This window comes from Amblyraja radiata, chromosome 5, assembly GCF_010909765.2.
Source record: "Amblyraja radiata isolate CabotCenter1 chromosome 5, sAmbRad1.1.pri, whole genome shotgun sequence".
In the NCBI taxonomy this organism is placed as follows: domain Eukaryota; kingdom Metazoa; phylum Chordata; class Chondrichthyes; order Rajiformes; family Rajidae; genus Amblyraja; species Amblyraja radiata.
The window spans coordinates 108,425,902-108,438,488 of record NC_045960.1 but is presented as its reverse complement, the minus strand read 5'-3'; positions in this window follow the sequence as shown (position 1 = coordinate 108,438,488).

Genomic DNA, 12,587 nt, shown 5'->3' with positions numbered 1-12,587 from the left:
TCCCTCTCTCCCTCCCCTCCCCACCCCTACCACCGCCCTTCCCCTTCACGCTGGGTGGTGGAGGGGGCAGGGTTAACGCTACCACACGTCAGCGACTGCCTCCCTCCTCGATATAAAGTCTCCAAGCTCTCCCCCATCCCCCAGCTTCTCTCCAGTCTCAGCCCCAGCTCTTTCTCTCTCCCTCTCTGGAAGCGGGCAGCAGCTGGCTGACGGAGACCTGAAACTCCACTGCCTATTCTGGGAAGCAGGGAAGAAAGAAAAAGGATTTGCATTTTTTTTTAAAAATAAGGAGAAAACCTCCCTCGCCGCCGCCCCCTCTAAAGTACAAACTCATCCCACAGTCAAAGACAATGATGAGTTTGTGGATGTCGTGTCTGGTGGCTGTTGGATTAGCCGTGTTAATTCAGATCCAGGTATGTTACGCTTGCTGGCGATCCCTCTCTGTTCTCTCTGATCGGTGGAAAGTCACCATTGTGTTTGATCTCCGAGGATAAGACACAAAGCGCTGGAGTAACACTCAGCGGGTCAGGCAACAGCAAAAGCATCTCTGGAGAGAAGGAATGGGCGAGATTCGAGACCCCCTTCTTCAGACTGAGAGTCGGGGAGAGAGATATAGACGGTGATGTAGAGAGATATTGAACAAATGGATGATAGATATGCAAAGAAAAGTAACGATGGCAAAGGGGACAGGCCATTGTTAGCAGTTAGTTTAAGAAGGAACTGCAGATGCTGGAAAAATCGAAGGTAGACAAAAATGCTGGAGAAACTCAGCGGGTGCGGCAGCATCTAGATGCTGCCTCACCCGCTGAGTTTCTCCAGCATTTTTGTCTACATGCCATTGTTAGCTGTTTGAAGGTAGACAAAAATGCTGGAGAAACTCAGCGGGTACAGTAGCATCTATGGAGCGAAGGAAATAGGCAACGTTTCGGGCCGAAACCCTTCTTCATTGTTAACTGTTTGTTGGGTGAAAACGGGTTACAGATTTGATCTCGGGGGGGGGGGTGAAGAAAGGAGGGTTCGTTCCCAACTCATAGAAACACAGACAATAGGTGCAGGAGCAGGCCGTTCGGCCCTTCGAGCCAGCACCGCCAATCAATGTGATCATGGCTGATCATCCCCAAATCAGTAAGCCGTTCCTGCTTTTTTCCCCCCCACTTCCCTTAATTTCCTTTGCCCTCAGAGCTCCAGAAAAGACCCTCCCTCTCCAAACGCCGGGCGGTGTACAAGTAAGTGTATTCCAGCTCCAAACGCTTACTGACTCACTGAGTTTCTCCAGCACTAGTTTGTGTCCTTTTTTTTGTGCAAACGAGTTTCAAGCAGTTGTCTCGCCCCCAAACGTTACCCGTTCCTTCTCTCCAGAGATGCTGCCCGTCCCGCTGAGTTACTCCAGCACTTTATGTGTCTTACTCTTCCTGGAAGGGTGGGGGGTGGTTCGAAGTTTTAAGGCTGATCTTTCGAAATACAGCAGCATTGAACCTCCGCAGTCTACCGACTGTCTTGAGAAGGAACTGCAGGTGCTGGTTTACACCGATGATAGACGCAAAAATGCTGGAGTAACTCAGCGGGACAGGCATCATCTCTGGAGAGAAGAATTGGGTGACGGTTTCGGGTCGAGACACTTCTTCTGATCCGGTCTACAATGGGATAGCCCATCGCTACGTTTTTTTTTTTAATTATCCCCCCCCCCCCCCCCCCGAGTATGTACTGGACAAGCTAGATGCAGGAAAAATGTTCCCAGAACCAGGGGCCATCGCCTTAGAATAAAGAGGAGGTTATTTAAGACTGAGGTGAGAATACACTTTTTCACCCAGAGAGTTGTGAATTTATGGAATTCCCTGCCACAGAGGACAGTGGAGGCCAAGTCACTGGATGGATTTAAGAGAGAGTTAGATAGAGCTCTAGGGGCTAGTGGAGTCAAGGGATATGGGGAGAAGGCAGGCACGGGTTATTGATTGGGGACGATCAGCCATGATCACAATGAATGGCGGTGCTGGCTCGAAGGGCTGAATGGCCTCTGCTTAAAACCTATTTTCTATGTAAGTTTCACTGCACTGTGAAACTTACATAGAATTGCTGCCTCGCAGCGCCGGAGACCCGGGTTCGATCCTGACCTCGGGTGCTGTCTGTACGGGGTCTGTACGTTCTCCCCGTGGGTTTTCTGAGTCGTCCAGTCTCCTCCCACACTCCAAAGCCGTGCGGGGGTTTTTAAACGCTAATTGACCCTCTGTAACCCCCCCCCCCCCCCCAGTGTGTAAGGGAGTGGATCTCTAAAATCAAAAATTAAGAAACTGCAGATGCTGGAATTCTGAACAAACCACACAGAAAATACCGGGTCAAACAGAGAAAATAGGCTTCGAGCCAGCACCGCCATTCAATGTGATCATGGCTGATCATCTAAAATCATTACCCCGTTCCTGCTTTCTCCCCATATCCCTTGATTACATTAGTCCCGAGAGCTAAATCTTGGATAGACTGGTTAGTGCGAATTTCATTATTCCCTAAAATAGACACAAAGTGCTGGACAGCACCCGTAGTCAGGATCGAACCCGGGTTTCTGGCGCTGTAAGGCAGCAACTCGACCACTGCCGCCCCGGTTGCTCCGGCACTTCTGAAAAAGGGTCCCGACCCGCGACCCGAAACATGGCCTGTCCATTCAATAGGTGTAGGCCATTCGGCCCTTCGAGCCAGCACCGCCATTCAATGTGATCATGGCTGATTATCTAAAATCAGTACCCCGTTCCTGCCTTCTCCCCATATCCCTTGACTCCGCTATTTTTAAGAGCCCGATCTAGCTCTCTCTTGAAAGCATCCAGAGAACCGCCCTCCACCGCCCTCTGAGGCAGAATTCCACAGACTCCACAGAAAAAGTGTTTCCTCGTCTCCGTTCTAAATGGCTTACTCTTTATTCTTAAACAGTGGCCCCTGGTTCTGGACTCCCCCAACATCGGGAACATTCTCCTCCACAGTTGCTGCCTGACCCGCTGAGTTCCTTTGTGTCTGATCTGTGCAGGCTTTCACTGTTGTGTAGGGCGGGGACTCCAGATGCTGGTTTAACCCGAAACGTCGCCTATTTCCTTCCCAGCAGAGATGCTGCCTGTCCCGCTGAGTTACTCCAGCATTTTGTGTCAGCCTTTGCTTTACCTGCTCCTCGCCCGACCCTTCAAACGTAACTTCAGGAGAGCTGCGAGTTCACGTTATATAGTAAACGGGGTTACAGGGTCTGGAGAAGTGTCTCGACCCCAAACGTCGCCCATTCCTTCTCTCCAGAGATGCTGCCTGTCCCGCTGAGTTACTCCAGCATTTTGTGTATATCTTCAGTTTAAACCAGCATCTGCAGTTCCTTCTTACACAGGATTGGGGGGGGGGGGGGGGGGGGTTAAAACGGTCGCTAACAAGTCCCTCTCGCGGTTGCCCCCTTTAAATTACAAACAGAATCCGTGTAAAATGGACCTCAAAAATTAGCTGTGAGGTCTAGAATGCAAAATTAGAAGCAGCCGCTCTCAGAGTCTCGGCTGGAACTGCAGATGCTGGTTTAGATAGAAGATAAACACAGTGTGCTGGAGTAACTCAGCGGGTCAGGCAGCATCTGTGGAGAACATGGCTAGGCGATGTTTCGGGTCGGGACCCTTCTCCAGACTCAAACAGCGAGATACTCGACCCCAATTGTCACCCCTCCCTTGTCTCCAGAGATGCTGCCTGTCCCGCTGAGTTACTCCAGCACTTTGTGTCTATCTTCGAGGTATCGGTACAGGCGTCTAATCTTCAACGCGGTCATATAATCAACTCAAAACAAACGACACAAAGCGCTGGAGGAACTCAGCGAGTCGGGCAGCAACTGTGGAGGGGGTCGACAGACGATGTTTCAGGTCGGGACCCTTCAGACCGAAGCACCTCCAGCAGTTTTGTTTACTAGTATCTCCTGCTGTACTTAGTGCATCCACCTACAGCGGTAGAGTTGCTGCCTCACAGCGCCAGAGACCCGGGTTCGACCCTGATAACGAGTGCTGTCGGTACGGAGTTTGTACGTTCTCCCCGTGACCTGCGTGGGTTTTCTCCGGGTGCTCCGGTTTCCTCCCACACAACGAAGACGTCCAGGTTTTGTAAAAACATAGAAAAATAGGTGCAGGAGTAGGCCATTCAGCCCTTCGAGCCTGCACCGCCATTCAATATGATCATGGCTGATCATCCAACTCAGTATCCTATACCTGCCTTCTCTCCATACCCCCTGATCCCTTTAGCCACAAGGGCCACATCTAACTCCCTCTTAAATATAGCCAATGAACTGTGGCCTCAACTACCTTCTGTGGCAGAGAATTTTCACAGATTCACCAGAGATTGTAGGTTAATTTGGTAAAAATTGGACATTGCCCCTGGTACAGTATGTGTAGGATGGTGTTAGTGTTGTTGCAGACTCGGTGGGCTGAAGGGCCTGTTCCTGTGATGTATCTCAAAATCTATCTGTAGGTATAAATTCCCCCAAAAAGCATTCAGCTTTCCATATCCCGTGCAGCAAATGCTCCGTGTATTGGTTTCACTACTCGATCTGCTACATCGGGAATGACGTCGTGGTAGAGTTGCTGCCTGGCAGCGCCAGAGTCCCGGGTTCAATCCTGACCTTGGGCGCTGTCTTTGTCAGCTGTTTGCGCATTCTCCCTGTGACCGCGGGTGCGCCAGGTCCCTCCCACGTCTCAAAGATGTGCAAGCTTGCAGGTTATTCGGCCCTCTGTAAATTGATGTCATTCTTCTTTGGAGTGCAGAAGGTTAAGGGGGGACGATAGGGGTCTTTAAAATCATAGAAACATAGAAAATAGGTGCAGGAGTAGGCCATTCGGCCCTTCGAGCCTGCACCGCCATTCAATATGATCATGGCTGATCATCCAACTCAGTATCCTGTACCTGCCTTCTCTCCATACCCCCTGAGCCCTTTAGCCACAAGGGCCACATCTAACTCCCTCTTAAATATAGCCAATGAACTGGCCTCAACTACCTTCTGTGGCAGAGAATTCCAGAGATTTACCACTCTCTGTGTGAAAAATGTTTTTCTCATCTCGGTCCTAAAGGATTTCCCCTTTATCCTTAAACTGTGACCCCTTGTCCTGGACTTCCCCAACATCGGGAACAATCTTCCTGCATCTAGCCTGTCCAACCCCTTAAGAATTTTGTAAGTTTCTATAAGATCCCCCCTCAATCTTCTAAATTCTAGCGAGTACAAGCCGAGTGAATCCAGTCTTTCCTCATATGAAAGTCCTGATATCCCAGGAATCAGTCTATTTTTATAAGATCCTATTTTTTTTTCTTGTCCTAATCTGAGGAAAGACATCCCTATGAGAGGGATAGGCAGAGTCGACGTGGATAAGCTTTTTCCATTGAGAGTAGGGAAGATTCAAACAAGGGGACATGATTTGAGAATTAAGGGACAGAAGTTTAGGGGTAACATGAGGGGGAGCTTCTTTACTCAGAGAGTGGTTGCTGTGTGGAATGAGCTTCCAGTGCAAGTGGTGGAGGCAGGTTCGATTTTATCATTTAAAAATAAATTGGATAGGTATATGGACGGGAAAGGAATGGAAGGTTATGGTCTGAGTGCAGGTAGATGGGACTAGGGGAGAGTAAGTGTTTGGCACGGACTAGAAGGGCCGAGATGGCCTGTTTCCGTGCTGTAATGGTTATATGGTACCCCTGGTGTGTAGGGAGTGAATGAGAAAGTGGGATAACACAGAACTAGTGTGAACTGGTGATCAACGTGGACTGGGTGGGTCGAAGGGTTTGATTCCACCCTGTATCTCTAATACTAAGCTAGTTATCATCCTTAGAATACAAAATGCTGGAGTAACTCAACGGGTCAGGCAGCATCTTTGGAGGACATGGATAGACTACCTTTTCCGACTGAAGAAGAGTCCCGACCCAAAACGCCACCTATCCATGTTCTCTAGACGAGATGCTGCCTGACCCGCTGAGATACTCCAGCACTCTGTGAAACGCCACCTATCCATGTTCTCCAGAGATGCTGCCTGACTCACTGAGTTACTCCAGCACTCTGTGAAACGTCACCTATCCTGCTGAGCTACTCCAGCACTCTGTATTCTACGCAAAGATCCCAGCATCTGCAGTTCCCTCTGTCTTCTAGGTACCATCCCTGCTTGCACTGAAGTGGCCTCTGTAAATTGCCCTGAGTGTGTAGTGTGTAGTCGAGAGAAAGTGGGGTAACATACAACGAGTATGGACAGGTGATCGATGGTCGGCGTGGACTCGGCGGGCCATAAGGCCTGATTCCATGCTTTGTCTCTGAAACCAAACTAATTATAATTTCATAAGAGATAGCAGCAGAATTAGGCCATTCGGCCCATCAAGTCTACTCCGCCATTCAATCATGGCTGATCTATTTCTCCCTCCTAACACCATTCTCCATGTGTATATATATATGTATATGTATACACACTATACACACATATGTATGCATAAATACATTCATACAGTCAGATAAACAAATAATAATGGTGCAATTTCAAAATAATGCCCCCAGGTCTCTATAGTTCAGCCTATTTGGAGGTTGTGGTGTTTAATAGCCTGACCCGAAACGTCACCCATTCCTTCTCTCCAGAGACGCTGCATGTCCCGCTGAGTTACTCCAGCATTCTGTGGAATTCTCTACCTCAAAGGGCAGTGGAGGCCAGTTCTCTGGATGCTTTCAAGAGAGAGTTAGATAGAGCTCTTAAAGATAGCGGAGTCAGGGGATATGGGGAGAAGGCAGGAACGGGGTACTGATTGGGGATGATCAGCCATGATCACATTGAATGGCGGTGCTGGTTTGAAGGGCCAAATGGCCTCCTCCTGCACCTATTGTCTAAACTAAACCAAATGTGTAGGAAAGAACTGCAGATGCTGGTTAAAATCAAAGGTAGACACAAAATGCTGGCATAACTCAGCAGGACAGGCAGCATCTCTGGAGAGAAGGAATGGAAAGACCTCTCGAGCCATTCCTTCTCTCCAGAGGAGCTGCCTGTCCCGCTGAGTTACTCCAGCATTTTGTGGCCACCTTAAACTAAAACAAGCACTTGTCTTGTGTTTCGTCCACAGGTGGCTGAGAGCAGCAGCACGGTGTCCGGAGGTTCTACCACCGCCAACATGACTACCAGCGACATGTCCTCGTCCAGCGGGAACACCAGCGACTCTACCGCCACCACCACTGGCTCCGGGGCCTTCACTCTGCACCCGACCCACTGGTTCTTCCTCCCACTGACAGTGGCCATCTCCACTCTCCGCCTCTCCTGCTAGGACCGCGCGCGCTCTACGCCCTTGCCCAAGGACACAACCCTTCACCCGAACCTCAGCTTCACCGCCAGCGAAACTCATGATGGGCCTGCCAGCCCAGCCAATGGCCTCCGCTAACGTTTCCCTTCTGCTCCTCGCAGTTCCTCAAGGCCACGTCATCCTTGGTGAAGATCACCTCTGATGTCACTTCACCTCCATGAAGCCATCAAGTTGAACTGAAATGGGTTTGGTGGCCTCTCTCTCTCTGTCTCTCTCAATTCAATTTCATTTTCAATTTAGAAACTTTATTGGCATGATAAAAATACATTGTTATATTGCCAAAGTATAAAACATGACATACATATTTAAAATGCATAAGTATAAATACAAGTATACAGTGCATGGATAGATATGTCCCTGTACATAAACTTTCTCTGTCTCTCTCACTGTCTCTCTCTCTCTCTCTCACACACAAGCATTCTCTTTCTCTCTCTATCTCTCTCCCTCTCTCTTTGTCTCACTTTTTCTCCCTCCTCTTTCTCCCTCTGCCTCTTTCTCTCTCTCACCCTCTGTGTCTCTTTCTCTTTCTTCCTCTCTCTCTCTTCCTTCTATCTCTCTCTTTCTCTCTGCTGCTCTAGCTTGGCTGTGCCTGCCCTGATAGTGACCCTGTGTGTAACGAGGGATGATTTACGGGATTTCTGTTCTGGTGGCTCTGTATTTTTTTTCTTTTTTGTGTAAATCATTAGATCAGCAAACGTGGGATTTTCTGTTGAAACGAGGCAAGGTGAAGCCTTTCTTCCTTTGGTTCTGCAGGAACGCCACCTGTTCGATAAGATTAAATAATAAACAGATCAACATTTAGATTAACAACTTCAAGATCAACAAGGCTGTTGAGTGAAGCAAATGTCAGATTTCAGTTGCAGGGGGCTGCTTCTAGTTTGGTGCCAAGATTTAAATTTACTCACATGCACACACACACATGTGCACACACACTCAAACACACATGTGCACACACACTCACTCATGCATGCGTGCGCACATATACTCATACACTCAGACGCACACACTCACATGCATACACACTGAAACACGCACGCACTGAAACACGAATGCCCGCACACACTCAAACACAATGGGGCGCGCACACACTCAAGCTTGCATGCACACTCGCACGCACACAAACATTCAAACACTCACACGTGCACATATTCAAACAAACATGCATGCAAACTACAACACGCATGCACGCACACGCAAACATTCAAAGAAACATTCATGCACACTGAAACACGCATGCACGCGCACACGCAAACATTCAAAGAAACATGCATGCACACTGAAACACGCATGCACGCACACTGAAACACGCATGCACGCGCACACGCAAACATTCAAAGAAACATGCACGCACACTGAAACACGCATGCACGCACACTGAAACACGCATACACGCGCACACGCAAACATTCAAAGAAACATGCACACACACTCAAACACACATGCACGAACACGCATGCACGCACATATTCAAACAAACTTGTGCACACACTCGAAACATGCATGCACACAGACAGTCAAACACACGTGCACGCACCCGCGCACATACAGATACTCAAACACACACACACACACACTGCTGTAACACGCTCCAGTCACTTACAGTTGTCATTCTTAATATTGTTAGGACTTTTGACGAGGTAGTGCTTTGCTTATTTATTGGGAATTACATATTTAGAGCTACCTCTGTTTCATCCAGCATTTAAAATTGGACAAATAAAACAAAACGTCAGCCTGAGGTTTAAACAATAATCAACTTTCCTTGTCGACACTGAAGCGCATTTTAACGCAGACTTCACTAAGAAATGAGAAGAATTCACTTCTAAATGGCAGCATCCCCCTTAAACTAGTATCATCAGGATGTTTGGCTGCTTAGATTGAGTTAACTTGTCGTTCTCTGGCACGTTGAACTATTCCCTTAAAAAAAACAATATCTGGTACTTTTAAAAATTAAATAATTTGTTTTGTTAGTTTAGTTTAGAGATACAGCGCATAAACAGGCTCCTCGGCCCACCGACTCCGCTCCGACCAGCGATCCCCGCACATTAACACTATCCTACACCCACTAGGGACAATTTACAATTATACATTCATAACAAGCCAATTAACTTACAAACCTGTACGTCTTTGGAGTGTGGGAGGAAACCGGAGATCTCGGAGAAAACCCACGCAGGTCACGGGGAGAACGTACAAACTCCGTGCAGACAGCACCCGCGGTGGGGGATTGAACCCGAGTCTCCGGCGCTGTGAGGCAGCAACTCTACCGCTGCGCCACCGTGCCACCCATAGTTTCTGATCAGGTTAATTTTTTAGCATTACTAATCACAATTGGGCAGTTGTCATCTCTTCTGATTGCATTTCCAATGACTTCTACCTATCCTGTAATCTGAAGCAGCTTGTAGGTTTTTTTTTTAACAAAATCTACCGGTTTATGGGACTCATTGTTCGTAAAAATGAATTGTTGTGATTGTCGATTTAAAGATAAATATTGTTTTAAAAGGGGGGGGGGACTTTAATGATGTTTCTGCTGTAAATAAGTTTAAAGAATCAGATATTTAAAAAGCCTTGCCTCAAGCTAGTTTGGAAAAATTAAGAATATTCTTGAATCGTTTCAATAAACTAATTGTAAAAACAAAATGTGTGTTGTGGGATGATGTTGAGACAATTTCTATGGGGACACAAGGAACTGCAGATGCTGGAATCTTGAGGAAAAAACACAAAAGTGCTGGAGGAACGATGGGTATATGTGATAGAAATTTTCCAACAAAGCCTATTGCAAAAACTGAGGTAGAAACTGAACTAACTTTTTATTGAGAGAGAGTCACACAGAGCACACGTGTCTGTGGGAGTCCTCTCTGTGCTAATGCAGAAAAACATCTCTTTTATACATTGATTGAAACCAGACAAATGGTAACTGATAAGGAGACTCGGAATTAAAAGGAAATAACATTTAGCTGTGGAATGTTTCACCGGAGCAAGATTAGCAGTTCTGCAAGCTATGCGATTGCCCCCAATCACTTGGCTGAGCTGTTAATTACATGTGCCCGAGGCAGTTTCAGTAAGCGATCTTGTTCAGACACAGATAGAATACACAAGGTAATAGATACATACATTTTCCATCAATATGGAATGAGCTTTCGTTTAGTTTTGTTTAGGGATACAGCTCATAAACAGGCCCTTCGGCCCATCGAGTCCGCGCCGACCAGCGGTCACCGCACATTAACGCTATCCTACACACACCAGGGACAATTTTTACATTTATACCGAGCCCATTAAATCTACAAACCTGTACGTTCTTGGAGTGTGGGAGGAGACCCAGGCAGGTCACAGGGAGAACGTACAAACTCCGTACAGACAGCGCCAGTGGTCAGGATTGAACCTGGGTCTCTGGTGCTGTGAGAGCTGTAAGGCGGCAAATCTACCGTTGTGTCACCGTTCCGAGCTGCCGGAGGAGGTGGTTGAAGCAGGTACTATAGCAACGTTTCAGAAGCGTTTGGACAGGTGCATGGATAGGACAGGTTTGACGGATGTGGACCATAGGTGGGACTAGTGTAGATGGGACAATGCCCTATTTCCACACTATGACTCTTATAAACTCAGCGGGCCAGCAGCATCTGTTGAGGGAATGGACAGGCGATGTTTCAGGTCGGGACCCATCTCCAGACTGATTTTAATAGAGGGGGGGGGGGAGACAAAACTGGGGGAAAAAGAGGTGGGGGTGGGACAGTGTGGGGAATGATAGGTGGATACAGTTGGGGGAGGTTGGATTGGCAGATGGACTGAGTGATAAATGAGATAAAGGTGGGTCAGATAAACAAGATGAAATGTAAAGCCGGAGGTAGCATAGGTTACAGATCTGCCTTTAATACCATGATACCATCCAAGTTCATCACCAAACTGGCGGGACTTGGTGCCAGCACTCGTCTCTGTAACAGGATCCTCGACTTCCTGACCAACAGACCCCAGTCAGTGAGGATAGGGGACAAATCATCCCCTACGATGATCCTCAACACTGGTGCTCCACAAGGATGTGTTCTCAGCCCCCTTCTTTACTCCATGTACACACACGACTATGCAGCCGTCTACACGTCTAATCCAATCTACAGATTCACTGTCGACACCACCATTGTGGGCCGGACATCAACTAATGATGAGACGGAGTACAGGAAGGAGATTGAGAACCCCGTGTCCTGGTGTCGAGACAACAACCTCTCTCTCAATGTCAACAAGACAAAGGAGACAGTGATGGGCTTCAGGAAGTGAAGCGGTTCACAAACCCCAGTCTGCATTGACGCCGCCGAAGTAGAGATGGTTGAAAACTTCAGATTCCTAGGAGTCAACATCACCCACAACTTCTCCTGGACCACCCATATTGAAGCAACGACCAAGAAAGTACACCAACGACTCTACTTCCATAGAAGGCTTCTAAGGAACTACAACTCAACAACTTCTACAGATGCGCCACAGAAAGCATTTTACCACAATGCATCACAGCACGGTTTGGGAACAGTTCCATCCAAGACCGCAAGAAATTGCAGTGAATTGTGTACGCAGCCCAGACCATCGCACAAACCAACCTCCCTTCCATCGACTCCATTTATACGTCACGCTGCCTCGGCAAGGCCAGCAGCATCATCAAGGACCAGTCGCACCCTGGCCACTCCCTCTTATAACCATATAACAATAACATATAACAATTACAGCACGGAAACAGGCCATCTCGGCCCTTCTAGTCCGTGCCGAACACGTATTCTCCTCTAGTCCCATCTGCCTGCACTCAGACCATAACCCTCCATTCCTTTCCCGTCCATATACCTATCCAATTTATTTTTAAATGATAAAATAGAACCTGCCTCCACCACGTCCACTGGAAGCTCATTCCACACAACTACCACTCTCTGAGTAAAGAAGTTCCCCCTCATGTTACCCCTAAACCTCTGTCCCTTAATTCTCAAATCATGTCCTCTTGTTTGAATCTTCCCTACTCTCATTGGAAAAAGCTTATCCACGTCAGACCAATTGAATAACTACTTTGGTTCTGTCTTCACTAAGGAAGACTTAAATAATCTGCCGGAAATAGCAGCGGACCGGGGGTCAAATGAGATGGAGGAACTGAGTGAAATCCAGGTTAGCCGGCAAGTGGTGTTAGGTGAATTGAATGAATTAAAGGCCGATAAATTCCCAGGGCCGGATAGGCTGCATCCCAGAGTACTTAAGGAAGTAGCCACAGAAATAGTGGATGCATTAGTGATAATTTTTCAAAACTCTTTAGATTCTGGAGT